The sequence below is a fragment of the Ranitomeya variabilis genome, chromosome 5 (assembly GCF_051348905.1).
Source record: "Ranitomeya variabilis isolate aRanVar5 chromosome 5, aRanVar5.hap1, whole genome shotgun sequence".
Taxonomy (NCBI): Eukaryota; Metazoa; Chordata; class Amphibia; order Anura; family Dendrobatidae; genus Ranitomeya; species Ranitomeya variabilis.
Genome location: NC_135236.1, coordinates 405,478,053 through 405,491,739, shown reverse-complemented (window position 1 = coordinate 405,491,739; position 13,687 = coordinate 405,478,053). Strand labels below are relative to the sequence as shown.

At 42.2% G+C, this 13,687-nt stretch overlaps 1 long non-coding RNA gene across 2 annotated transcripts in view; it reads right to left on the bottom strand.

Annotated features, from left to right (window-relative positions):
* Positions 1–3,601: 3,601 nt before the first annotated feature.
* LOC143773695 (uncharacterized) overlaps positions 3,602–13,687 on the bottom strand; it is a 113,766-nt gene continuing 103,680 nt past the window's right edge. Inside the window, exon 3 of one of the 2 annotated variants that reach the window (XR_013215312.1) lies at positions 3,602–3,665. This is a non-coding gene — a long non-coding RNA (uncharacterized LOC143773695). Of the gene's footprint in view, positions 3,666–3,931; positions 4,057–13,687 lie in introns of those variants that run through there. The other variant, XR_013215311.1, reaches the window with a different exon arrangement.

The following is a 13,687-nucleotide window of genomic DNA, read 5'->3' as shown; positions in this document are numbered from 1 at the left end:
CATACTCTGAATGGTGCAATTTCGATGTTGAGGAGTATAAATCAAAATATGAAAATATGACCAACTGTTACATATATTTACAATAAGATGACTGAATGGGCAAACACTTGACAAATGAGGTTTAATGTAGATAAATGTGGAGTAATGCACCTAGGACAGAGTAATCCTATTGCTGCATATACATTAAATGGGAGTATATTCAGGACCACAGAACAGGAGAAGGACATGGGTATTCTTGTTACAAGTAAGCTAAGCAGCAGTACTCAATGTCAGACAGCAGCCGCAAAAAGCAAACAAGATTTTAGGATGTATAAAAAGAGAGATAAATTCCTGCAAATCCAATCCACTTTATATATCACTGGTGAGGTCACATCTAAAATATGGGATCCAGTTTTTGGCTCCACATATTAAAAAGGATATCCAGAAGTTAGAGTCAGTTCAAAGACGAGCAATTAGAATATTACAATGGATGGAAGGCTGCTCATATGATGAAAGGTTGGAAAAGTTGGGCTTTTAGTAAAAAGACACCTCAGAGGAGATCTCATGTACATGTACTGTATAAGTATATGTGTGGCCAGTACAGAACACTGGCACATGAGTTATTCCTTCCAAAGACCATGCTAAGGACCAGGGGGCACTCATTACGGGAGGAAGAAAGGCGATTCGGCAGCTAAATAGGTTCTTTACAGTTAGAGCAGTCACACTGTGGAATGCCCGACCACAGGAGGTAGTAATGGCAGACACTATAGCAGCTTTTAAAAAAGGGCAGGACGATTTCCTTGATACACTTAACATTGGGGGTTATATTTAAATTAGTGACGAAATGTATAATTGGTGGAGAAAAGTTGAACTTGATGGTCCTAGGGCTTTTTTCAACCTATGTAACTATGTAACAATATGAAAGCTATATTAATTCACAGTACATAGAAATAAAATAAAAATAATCTCTGCCACCAGGTGTCTAGCATAGTGGATATCACTGATGTTCTTCTCTGTTTAACCTGAAAAGAATTGTTTAGACTCAGAGGGAAGCTGGAAAAAAGACTTTAACTACAACTGTTTTGTATATAGATTGAATGACTGTCACAAGGATCAATGTCAATGGTCCTTGCCACAGAAGACAGAAGAAGAGTGCCCACAGTATATGTTACACAGACAAATTTTGATCAAATAGTTATCAGAGGGGATCTATTAGGTTGAGAGGGTCTATTAAACATCAGATAGAAACATTAGAGCACTACATTTCCTCAAAATCACCCCAAACTTTGTGTAGTTCCCATATAAAAACAAAGTGAAAGGCTCCCTTCACATGTTCGTTTTTTGTGTCTGTATGCGGTCCATTTTTTAAGGAATGTAAATACGGACGCACACACGCACACCTATTGTATACAAAGGTGGGAGCACATGTCAATTTCTTACACGCAGCACGGACAAAATACATGCTGCACACGTGCTCACTGATGACATGGATGACATCCCAGGTGCTGGCTGCTGCAGTCACCTCTCATCATTGTCACCTTTTCTCCCTGAAATTAGCACAACCAGGCAACAATGATGGGAGTTGTATTCAGAAGTCACTGTGTCCCTCCTTTGTAAAATTAAGAATTAAATTTAAAAAATGATGTGGGCTCCTGCATTATTTTTATAACCAGCAGAGGGAAAGCACATGGCTGGGGGCTGTTAAAAGATCCAGGAAAAGGGACAATATCCCAAAAGGTTCCCAGACTAATAATAACAGCTCACAGCTGTTTGCTTAGCTTTACTGGTGAGTAGTGTTGAGCGATACCGTCCGATACTTGAAAGTATCGGTATCGGAAAGTATCGGCCGATACCGGCAAAGTATCGGATCTAATCCGATACCGATACCCGATACCAATACAAGTCAATGGGACTCAAGTATCGGACGGTATTCCTAATGGTTCCCAGGGTCTGAAGGAGAGGAAACTCTCCTTCAGGCCCTGGGATCCATATTAATGTGTAAAATAAAGAATTAAAATAAAAAATATTGCTATACTCACCTCTCCGACGCAGCCTGCACCTTACCGAGGGAACCGGCAGCGTTCTGTGCTTAAAATGCGCGCGTTTACTTCCTTCCGTGACGTCACGGCTTGTGATTGGTCGCGTGCCGCCCATGTGACCACGACGCGACCAATCACAGCAAGCCGTGACGTAATTTCAGGTCCTGAATGCAGAAATAGGCATTCAGGACCTGAAATTACGTCACGGCTTGCTGTGATTGGTCGCGTCGCAGTCACATGGGCGGCACGCAACCAATCACAAGCCGTGACGTAATTTTAAAATGCGCGTGTTTCCTGCCTCCCGTGACGTCACGGCTTGTGATTGGTCGCGTCGCCCATGTGACCGCGACGCGACCAATCACAAGCCGGAACGTAATTTTAAAATCATGAATGCCTAGAATTAGGCATCCAGGACCCGAAAATTACGTCACGGCTTGCTGTGATTGGTCACGTCGCGGCCACATGGGCGGCACACGACCAATCACAAGCCGTGACGTCACGGAAGGAAGTAAACGCGCGCATTTTAAGCACCGAAAGCTGCCGGTTCCCTCGGTGAGGTCCAGGCTGCGTCGGAGAGGTGAGTATAGCAATATTTTTTATTTTAATTCTTTATTTTACACATTAATGTTGTTTCGATACCGATACCCGATACCACAAAAGTATCGGATCTCGGTATCGGAATTCCGATACCCGCAAGTATCGGCCGATACCTGATACTTGTGGTATCGGAATGCTCAACACTACTGGTGAGTCTACAGGGAACCCCAGAAAAAAAATGACATAGGGCCCCCTTATAAATTGAAACCAGCAAAGGCTAAACAGATAGCTGTGGGTTGATATTAATAGCCAGGGAAGGGGCCAAGGATATTGCCCCACCTGCCAGGCTACCAATATCAGTCCTCAACCACTCCAGAAATTGCGCATTCCAAAGATGCGTCAAATCTGGTGCTAAATCTCGCTCTTCCCACTTGCACTTTGGCAGTGGCAAGTGGGGTAATAGTGTTGGGGTTGATGTCAGCTTTGTATTGGCTGCTGACATCAAGTTCAGGAATTAGTAATGGAGAGACTTCTATAAGATGCCCAAATCACTAAACACATAGTAAATTTGGAAATAAACATACTGCAAGAATAAAATCCTTTATTTGAAATAAAACTTAACACCCTCTTTTACACATTTATTTAAAAAAAGTTATACTCACCTTTACCTTTATAATTTATTGAAGCCCATGTCACTCGTGAAAAAACAAAAATAATAAACAACCATATTCATCTGCTGAGGAAAAAGCACAGACACGCGGACGGCACATAGATGTGACGCACTAACACACGGACAGCAAACTGACCCACATATGTCACATACGTACATATGGATGGCACACGAACACAGACCTCAGATCTCACCAGTACTGGTTTTTCCTGTACAGGAATCACCAGGGCATGTGAAGGAGAACTCATAGATAGCAAATAGAGAAAATAGATGCACAAATACAGTATATTCCTGAAACTCACAAATAAGGGTTTCTGGAAGACTTCATACAACGATTCATGAGGCAAATGTCCATCCTTAACTCAGAATGGAAACTTAATTGTCACCATCTACACTGATCTCTTGTCAAACCATTTTCATTCACTTCTTTTTAATATGCCCTATGGAGAAAAAAGAATGAAAATGTAAGTATATGGGGGTAAGGAAAGACATAGTTCTTCTTCTAATATTGTTCATTAAAGGGGTTTTCTCAAGTTGAATCTCCAGGACCTGTACTTTCTCAGACTGCGAGCAGACACACTTTACCTTTGCCCCTGTAACATAGAAGTAGTGCTGGGACACTGAGATTGGTTAGGGTCAGGATTGAGGTCAGCTTTAGATTGGCGCAATTTATGTAATCGATCACAGTCAAATTAGGACTAAACTACCTGCCTCTTGTGCCTGGTGCTGATCTCTGCCGGCTCACTGTGGTCACGGACCACTCCTGCAGGCAATTCTGCAGTTTCCACTGAGGTCACATCAGCAGAGCAACTTCTTGTCTTCTTCTCTGCTCTGTTGACAAGACATGATGATGGTCGATCTCATACTGATTTTTTCCACTTTTCTATTTCCTCCAAGAGCCATAAATGAATTACTTTTCTTTTGATATAGCTAAATGACAGATTGTTTTTGCAGAATGAGTTGCAGCTGTTAATGAGAACATTAATATTACTATATAATATGTTGAAAAATTGGAAAAATAATTACAAGTGGAGTAAAATAATGAAAAAAACTGCAATTCCGCCATCCATTGCTTTATGGGTTTTGTTTTCATGGGGTTCATTGTGTGATAGTATTGACCTCGCTTGGCTACATGATTCATGGGTACATCTTAGTGGTTGAAAAAATCAGGACTGTGGGTTGCCATTATCTGAGACCAGTAACTTTTTTATTCTTCCGTTATTGGAATCGCATAAGGACTGGAGTTGTTTTCATGTTTTTTGCATATCAATCTGTAGCTTTTATTTATATCATTTTTAGTACTTATGACATTTTGATTGCTTTGTATTGCTTTTTTGGTGGGAAATTGCAGCAAACAAAAAAGGCTATTTGGAGTTTTTTTTTATTTCAGCATTCACTTTATGGGATTAGGATAATTAGTTTGATATTTTACTAATTCAAGCATTTCCATACTCAGTTGTATTGTGCAAGGGGGCGATGGCTGTGACAAGTGACAGAGGCATTTAAGAGGCTCACCTTTTTCATTTGGGACAAGCATCACATCAGCATTAGTGATGAGCGAGTGTACTTGTTGCTCGGGTTTTCCCGAGCACGCTCGGGTGGTCTCCAAGTATTTGTAACTGCTCGGAGATTTCGTTTTTGTTGACGCAGCTGCATGATTTACGGCTGCTAGCCAACCTGAGTACATGTGGGGGTTGCCTGGTTGCTAGGGAATACTCACATGTATTCAAGCTCTCTATAAGCTGTAAATCATTCAGCTGAGGCAACGAAAACTAAATCTCCGATCACTTACAATTACAAATACTCAGAGACCACCCGAGCAACGAGTATACTCGCTCATCACTAGTCATCATCAGTTACTCTAGGACGCTCGCTCAGCTCTTGGACCCCATTTACATAGAAAATGGTAGACACAGCCACTGTACATATATGACAGCCATCACCAAAAGGATTAATGTCCTTGTCAGACATACCAATGCTTTCAGATTTATTTGTTCCAAGAAATGCGTTGTACATTTTGTAAAACAATGCATGTACATAATGTTTTATTTTTAGAGACATCCTAAACTTAATACAGCTATCGCTTACATTGTACGGAACTTTACCTCAGGTTAAATAGCTTTTTTTTTCAACGTCACTTATTGAGCCCTTCAAGCATATATGCCAAAAAAGATGAATATTAAAAAAAATCACCAGTTTAAGCTAACTGAGCTTTAATATTGTTATTATATATCTGGCTTGTGTAGAGCATTGCTGCCTAGGGGAAGATTACAAGAATGCAATGTCTTGTTAAAACCTGAAAGAGCAATGAACAAAAAAGAAGTCTCCTTCCAGTGAGCAATGTCATCCTGATAATAAGTAATGCTTTTCTCCCCGCTGTGAACACTGGTGACCTGGCATGTAGACCACAGCAAAGTAGTGAATAATTCACAGAGAGAGTCACTGGCCTCCTCCTCGTTGATCTCTTTAGTGCTTTGTTCTACAAATATGTTCTCCCACAGCACTGAACTTGACAGAGGCCCTTCCAGTCTACAAATGTTTGATCTAAAGTCCTGTCTGATGGAGAATGTGAGAGAGGAACACTCAAATTATGGAATGTTTCAAGAATAGGGTTTCACTCAGCCATTTGCTCATTATCGGCTAGTTAACACCATTTGTCATCATAAATCTGTATGTGCTGAAATCAAGAGCAATAAAACACATGCACGGCTCAGATAAGGTGTTGGTTCACACACCACTTATGTTGTGACTGCCCTGAAGTACAAGATCAATATTCATCATTAATCTTCACTATCCTGAGAGCTTCACAACACTCATTTTATTACTGTGGCAAAAAGATGGTTAAGGATTCATAAGCCGAAAATACCTTCTTTATGACCTCACCACCCAAGAAAGTAAGCAGCGGTGTATAAATAACCCAGATAATCCTGTTATTTGTGAGAAATACTTTTTATCATATTATTTTCCAATAGACCTAATAGTAATGTGCTTACATTTACAGCAGTGGGGTGGCCCATCTAATGCTTACCACCGCCAGGCTTTACTTCCAAGCCTTTAGATATATAAACATTCAATACTGCATGTCATCCATATTCTGTGACATGATCCGGCTAGATGGTTACAGCTGTAGAAACTACATCATACACATTGGTATGCATAGGCAAATGTCTGCCTGAAACAGTGGCCGGTATTGAAAAGACTTAATAGCATTTTTACGACATGTGTGATGTTCTGGAATGCAAACCCGCGCACTTACTGTACATTTCTGAAACGTTGTGATCAAAGTAAGATTATATGTATTATTATTTAGTAAAAAAAATTACATAAAGAGATTCAAAAATACAAGTTAGATGTCGTTCTGGCATATGGTTTCGTTTCGTACATGATCTATCCGTATTTTTTCACAAATAGACCACGTACCAATTATAATTTTTAAGGCTTTTCACATGTACATTTTTTGTGTACTGAATTTTTATTGAAAAAAATGAAGGCATCTCCATTTTCATCAAAAGCAAATTTTTTAATGCAATTCTATGGGTTTGTGAGAAACTTGAACGTTCATGGCATCATAGTTGCAGATATGTGCTGTCCAATTTTAAACAACTGTTTGATAGGAGAATTGGAGAAACATCCATAAGTTATTTTATAAATGGGAAGGACTGATGAAACTCCAATGATAAAAACCGACATACTGGCAATGATGAAATACGGTCCAAAACACTAATGAAAATCTGCCCTTATTTATTTATTTTTTTAAATGGTTGTCTGAATGAGGCTTGCATAAAGTTCAAAAAATGTTAGCAAATTATAGGAATTTTTAGATATGTTTATACCATAGTTGGAAATATTCAAAGCTATCTACTGGCAGATGAAGGATTTTTGTTTATATAACCACATTTGCTTTTTGGTAGGCCCGTCTTTATTCTGGGACCTGGGAAGTACAGAGATTTGTCTGTAAGTCCAGTAGGTCTCTTCGTTTTTTGAGAGCCTCCCGGAGGCACAGAAGGATTAAACAAGTACAACATACTGCACATTTAAAAATCAGATACAGTACATCTATGCATATATTTAACAGAAAAGTCGGTATAACCTACTGTTTGAACTAAAAATTAGACTGCCCTTTACAACTCACACTCAGAGTGCAGCTACAAAGCAATAATTCCTCCCAAGCAGCTGAGCGGCAGTATTTCCAAAAGACCTTAGTAACAAAGATCATGTGGATGTGGCCAGACGGTATCGCTTTGCATACATAGCCCAATATATCAGGGCTTTACCAATCAAATAGAGCAGCACATAAGGACTTCTACATCCCGAATTCAAAAAAAGTTGGGTCTCTTTGTAAAATGTAAAGAAAACAAGAATGCAATAAGATCATAGATCACAAATCAGAAATTGACAGTCAGACATTTTTCTATTTAACTTAAAAAAAATAGAAGTTGATGGCAGCAACAAATCTCAAAAAAGTTGAACAGGGTTAACTAAAGGTAGGAAAACTAAATGGTACTAACGAAAAACTGCTGGAGGGTCAAAACTCAGACATATGATTTTGTATAAAAGGAGCATGCTAGAGAGGCAGAGTCTCTCAAAAGTGAAGATGGTCAGAGGTTCAACCATCTGTTAACAACTGTGTCTTAAAATTGTGGAACAATTTAAAAAAATAATGTTCCTACTGTAAATGTAAGATTGCAAAGACTTTGAATATCCCATCACCCAACATATCGTCCAAATAGTCAGATATTTTGTAGAAATCCATGCGTACAAGGGACAAGGCCAATATTGGTCAATATTGGATGCTCTTGATTTATGGGACCTCTTGTGGCACTGCATTCACCCTTTCACCCCGGAGTCTGTTTTCACCTGTCTTACCAGGCCAAATTTTACAATTCTGACCAGTGTCACTTGATGTGGTAATACCTTTGGAACACCTCAGTGAGTCTTGAGTCTGAGATTTTCTTTTTTGTGATCTATTGTATTTCATGTTAGTGGTAAATTTAGGCCAATATTTTTTGCCTTTATTTGTGAAAATATTTGAATTTCTGCAATTTTCAAACGTTTAAGCCCTTAAACCAGAGGCCAAAAGACCAACCCATACCTCATGTAATGTATTTATTTTATACATTATTTTTCATGTTTTTATTGCACCTTTTTCCCATTTTATGCATTATGTAGCCAGGCCATTTAATGTTGGTTGGGTGAATTGAGGCATCTCTCTTGTGGAGTGCACTTATATAGTCCTGGACAGCCTGCCTGATCTTAAGGTACCGTCACACTCAGGGACGCTGCAGCGATATAGACAACGAGCCGATCGCTGCAGCGTCGCTGTTTAGGTCACTGTAGAGATGTCAAACACAGCAGCTCCACAACGATGCAGGAGCGATCCAGTGACGTAACGGTGACTCACTTATCGTTCTCACAGGTCTTTAGCTCCATGTAAAACATTGCAGGCATCGTTGCTTTTGCTGTCAAACACGACGATACATGCCGATCTGACGACCAAATAAAGTTCTGGACTTCTAGCTCCGACCAGCGATATCACAGCGGGATCCAGATCGCTGCTGCGTGTCAAACACAACGAGGTCACTAACCAGGACGCTGCAACGTCACGGATCGTTGTCGTTCTCGTTGTAAAGTTGTTTAGTGTGAAGGGACCTTAACAGTATGGGAGTTATCAATAGGCTGTAAGCCAGACACTGTGCATCACACTTATCTGTCCTAAGCAAGCTCCAGCTGGGTGCATGTTTAACCCTACCCAGCCACCCCCTCCATGAATTGATAGGTTTGTGAGTGGCTATTTGTATCAGTATTTTGCACCTCTGCTTCCCCTAATTTTATCATGGGGGTGTACTTCACTCTGCTAGTGCATTGGTAATCTCACCTGGTGTTCGTAAGGTTGTATCTTTTTTCTGTGATTTTTTTTCTTAAACCAGAGGGTTATATCACACAAAATAGTTAAAAAAATAACATTTACCACATGTCTAGTTTATATAAGCTGTCATGTCTCACGACTTGAGAAATCATTTAATGTTTGCATTGCTTGTGTTCGATCCTTTCTTTCTAGGCAGAAGTTTGCCTTTCCCTGTATTTTGTCCCAACTCTCTCACTGTAGTCCTGTGATGTATGTTTGTTCACGCCCTTATTCTCCATTTGTCATCATTCCTCTATCTGTATGCATCCTACTACATGTCCTCTGTTGAATATTCCTTTTTACCTGCTACTTTCATCATAATACAAGAGTTTCAGTTAAAGCAACCCTTTTTTCCTGGAGTCTTCTTACATGAGATCGTGGCTGAGTTAAGCTATCTGATAAATCGGTATGAACGTGAGTACAGGTCAATACGGAAGCGCCCAAAAGAAAGGCCTATCCAGGCACCACTGCGTTCTACATATCCATGAGTCAGAATAGTAAAAAGGAATATCCTGCCTTCAGAGACAGTAACTCAAGGTCTGTGCTGAACCTCAGTGGAAAAGGACATTTCCCAGATACACAGTAACCCAGTTCCCAGCCAGACCCCAGCGTGCATAGAAGCACACACTGCAGATAAACAGTGAGAAGTATAACCCTCATCATCCACTCTTCCTGCCTGCAAACAAATCATGTCTGAAGCGAGGTATACAATGTCCCTACCAGACTTACAAACACAGGAAAGATACCCAGATCCCCATCCACCAGCTAGTGAAAGGGGAAAACGTACAGTCAAACCTACATGGAAAGTCATGGAGAATTTAGAGACTGAAAAATGTGTTGTATATAGTGATGTGTCTTCACTATGGGAGAAAGTGCTGAGTCACATAGACACTGTATCAAGGCCTGCTTCTCACGAGTTACCACTTGAGGGAGCCCTAGAACAATTATGCACAGCATACCAAAGGTATATGGAGAAGACTGACCAATACATTATTCTCCTGAAGAAACTGAATCTGCCAGAGACTTTAAAAGAATTGCAAAGTTTCCAGCAGCTTAATTCTGAAAGAGACTACACCGTACGCGACATTAAGACAAAGATAGAGACTAAAATTGCACGGACACCAGATGCATCATCTCGCTCATCCAAATCGTGTTAGCACTCAAAACGCTCATCTAGGTCAAGTTCATCAAAATATTCCACTCTCAGCCAGCAGCTTATAAGGGCACGTGCTAAGGCAGAAACGTCTAAGATACAAGCAGCCTTTGCGCAAAGGAGAGCAGAAATGGACGCAGCCACAGCACAAAAGAGAGCAGAAATGGCAGAAATGGATGCAGCCACAGCACAAAAGAGAGCAGAAATGGATGCGGATGCAGCACGCAAGGAAGCTCTGGAGAAGGAATGTGAGCACGCAACAGCCATGGCGGAGTTAAGGATCCTGGAGCGAGCTATCAGTGGGAGTCAAAGAGACAGCATCAGTTTGTGTGAAGTGGAGGCAGAGGACCCTATTGAACGCACAAGAGACTACGTGCTAAGCCAAAATGGCGAACCGCAGATCATCACTAACACTCCTGATGGCGTTCATGCTTCTCCAGGGCACCAGGATGCCGATCCACTTACAGAACCCTACACTCAAGGTCAGTACAATGCTCCCAAACTTGAACTTCCTTCGTATTCCGGTATGCGCCAAGACCCTGCATCTCATCAAACTCCACAGGCTATTATCTGCACGCAACCCGATATACCGGCAGGTCATTATACTCTCGACAACCGCATAGTGCCAGCTCCGCATGTAGCAGAGACTATACCCACCAAACCGGTTGCTGGACTAAATGCATATGCCACTCCATACTTACCCACGTTTCAAGGCCAAGACATCTCCACCCCTATGTACAGCACCGCTCAGCCCACATTCGTGCATCCTAAGTCAGAAAGAACAGACATGTCCGACTTCGCAAGGTACATGATTCGCCGCGAACTTACTAAAACCGGTCTCACAAGGTTTGACGACCAACCTGAAAATTACAGAGGTTGGAAAAATGCCTTTAGAACCGTAACTAGTGACCTCGGCATCACTGCTGCCGAAGAGCTGGACCTGCTAATCAGATGGCTAGGACCACAATCTACAGAGCGTGTCAAGAGACTCAGGTCTGTACATACCAGTAATCCAATGGCTGGTCTCATGGCTGCATGGGAAAGACTAGAGAAAAACTTTGGCAGTCCAGAAGCCATAGAGGATGCACTGTTCAAGCGTCTACAGAGTTTTCCAAAGATATCAAGCAAGGACAGTTCAAAGTTCCTAGAGCTCAGTGACTTGCTGTTAGAGCTCCAGCTGGCCAAGGCAGACACCCACCTACCTGGCCTCAGCTACCTGGACACTGCTCGTGGAGTAAATCCCATTATCTCCAAGCTACCATACAACGTGCAAGAAAAGTGGACTACACTAGGGTCAAAATACAAGAAAGACCATCAAGTGTCATTTCCTCCATTCTCCTACTTCTGTGAGTTTATAAAAGATGTGGCAGAGCACAAGAACGACCCAAGCTTTTCCTACCAAGAATCCAGTGGCCCAGATTCACCTCCTTCTAAATACGTCAGCGCACGCTCGAACGACAGAAACCGCAGGGGTCCAGTGTCAGTGAAGAAGACGGATATTCTTCCCTTACCAACATCAGCCCCAGGCAAGAGTAACAAGGGTGAAAAGATAGAGAACCCAAATCGTGAATGTCCCATCCACAAGAAGCCACATCCCTTAAAAAAGTGCATCGGCTTCAGGAAGAAACCGCTCCAAGAACGCAAGGAGCTTCTAAAGAAGTTCGGGGTATGCTACAGATGTTGTGCTTCTACTGAACACCTTGCTAAAGACTGTAAAGCTACAATTAAGTGCATGGAGTGTGACAGTGAGGACCACGTACAAGCGCTCCACCCATTCCGTCCTGACTCTACACTTACTCATTCCCCCACCATGAGCCATGGCGGGGAGGACGCAGCTCAAACTGCAAGCCATACCACAATATCTTCTTCATGCACAGAAGTCTGCGGAGAAGACCTCTGGGACAAGTCCTGTGCGAAGATTTGCCTGGTGAACGTGTATCCCAACGGTCACCCAGAGAAAGCCATGAAGGTGTACGTCCTTCTGGATGATCAGAGCAACCGATCACTTGCAAGGTCAGAACTCTTTGATATGTTTAACTTAAAGGGAAATGCTTACCCTTACACCTTAGGTACCTGCAGCGGTGTTACAGAGGTTTCTGGGAGAAGGGCCAGTGGTCTTACAGCGACATCTCTCGAGAACACCGTCGAGATACCGTTACCTACACTGGTCGAGTGCAACCAGATTCCATCCAATCGAGAAGAGATCCCAACGCCAGAGGCTGCTCTTCATCACCAACATCTCAAGGGGATAGCAAACAAGATACCAGCCCTCAACAACAATGCAGATATCCTGATTCTGCTTGGCAGAGACATTCTCCGGCTGCACAAGGTGCGTCAGCAAATTAACGGACCACACGATGCACCATTTGCCCAACGCTTAGATCTAGGCTGGGTAATTGTAGGCAATGTTTGCATACACAAGATGAAGAGACCTAACAACATCTCCTCTTATAAAACACACATCTTGTCAAATGGTCGCAGCACCCATTTCCAACCATGCCCACATCACTACTGGGTGAAAGAGAAAGTGAGCAACACCAAGTGGCAACAGGAATCCTTCAACAACATGAACACGCACCAGCCCTGGGATGAAAACCTCGGGTCATCAGTGTTCGACTCTACAAGTAGCGACAACAAGTTGGCACCCACAAGGGAAGATAAAGAATTTATAAAGGTTATGGATAAAGAATTTGTTCAAGATTACTCCAACAGTTGGGTAGCTCCTTTACCCTTTTGTTTCCCAAGAGTGAGGTTGCCGAACAACCTGCAGCAAGCAACTGCAAGGTTCTCATCCTTAAAGCGTACCCTAAAGAGGAAACCAGAGATGGAGAAGCATTTCATTGACTTTATGCAGAACATCTTTGACCGAAATCATGCTGAACCTGCGCCACCACTGAGGGAGGGAGAAGAATGTTGGTATCTTCCATCCTTTGGTGTCTATCACCCTCGCAAGCCTAACCAGATCAGAGTGGTGTTTGACTCCAGTGCTCAGTTTGAAGGCCTCTCTCTCAATAACCTGCTCCTAACTGGGCCCAACCTGAACAACAGCCTCCTTGGAGTATTGATCCGCTTCAGACAAGAACCTGTTGCCATAATGGCCGACATTCAGCAGATGTTTCATTGCTTCATTGTGAAAGAAGACAACAGAAACTATCTTAGGTTCCTATGGCACAAAGACAACAATGTCAACAATCAGGTCATAGACTACCAGATGAAGGTCCATGTCTTCGGCAACAGTCCCTCACCTGCTGTGGCGATCTATGGACTGAGACGGACAGCCCAGGAAGGTGAGAGAGAGTACGGTTCCGATGCTCGGCAATTTGTAGAGAAGAACTTCTACGTGGACGATGGGCTCAAGTCCTTGCCCACAAGCGAAGATGCAATTGACCTACTCTCCAGGACAC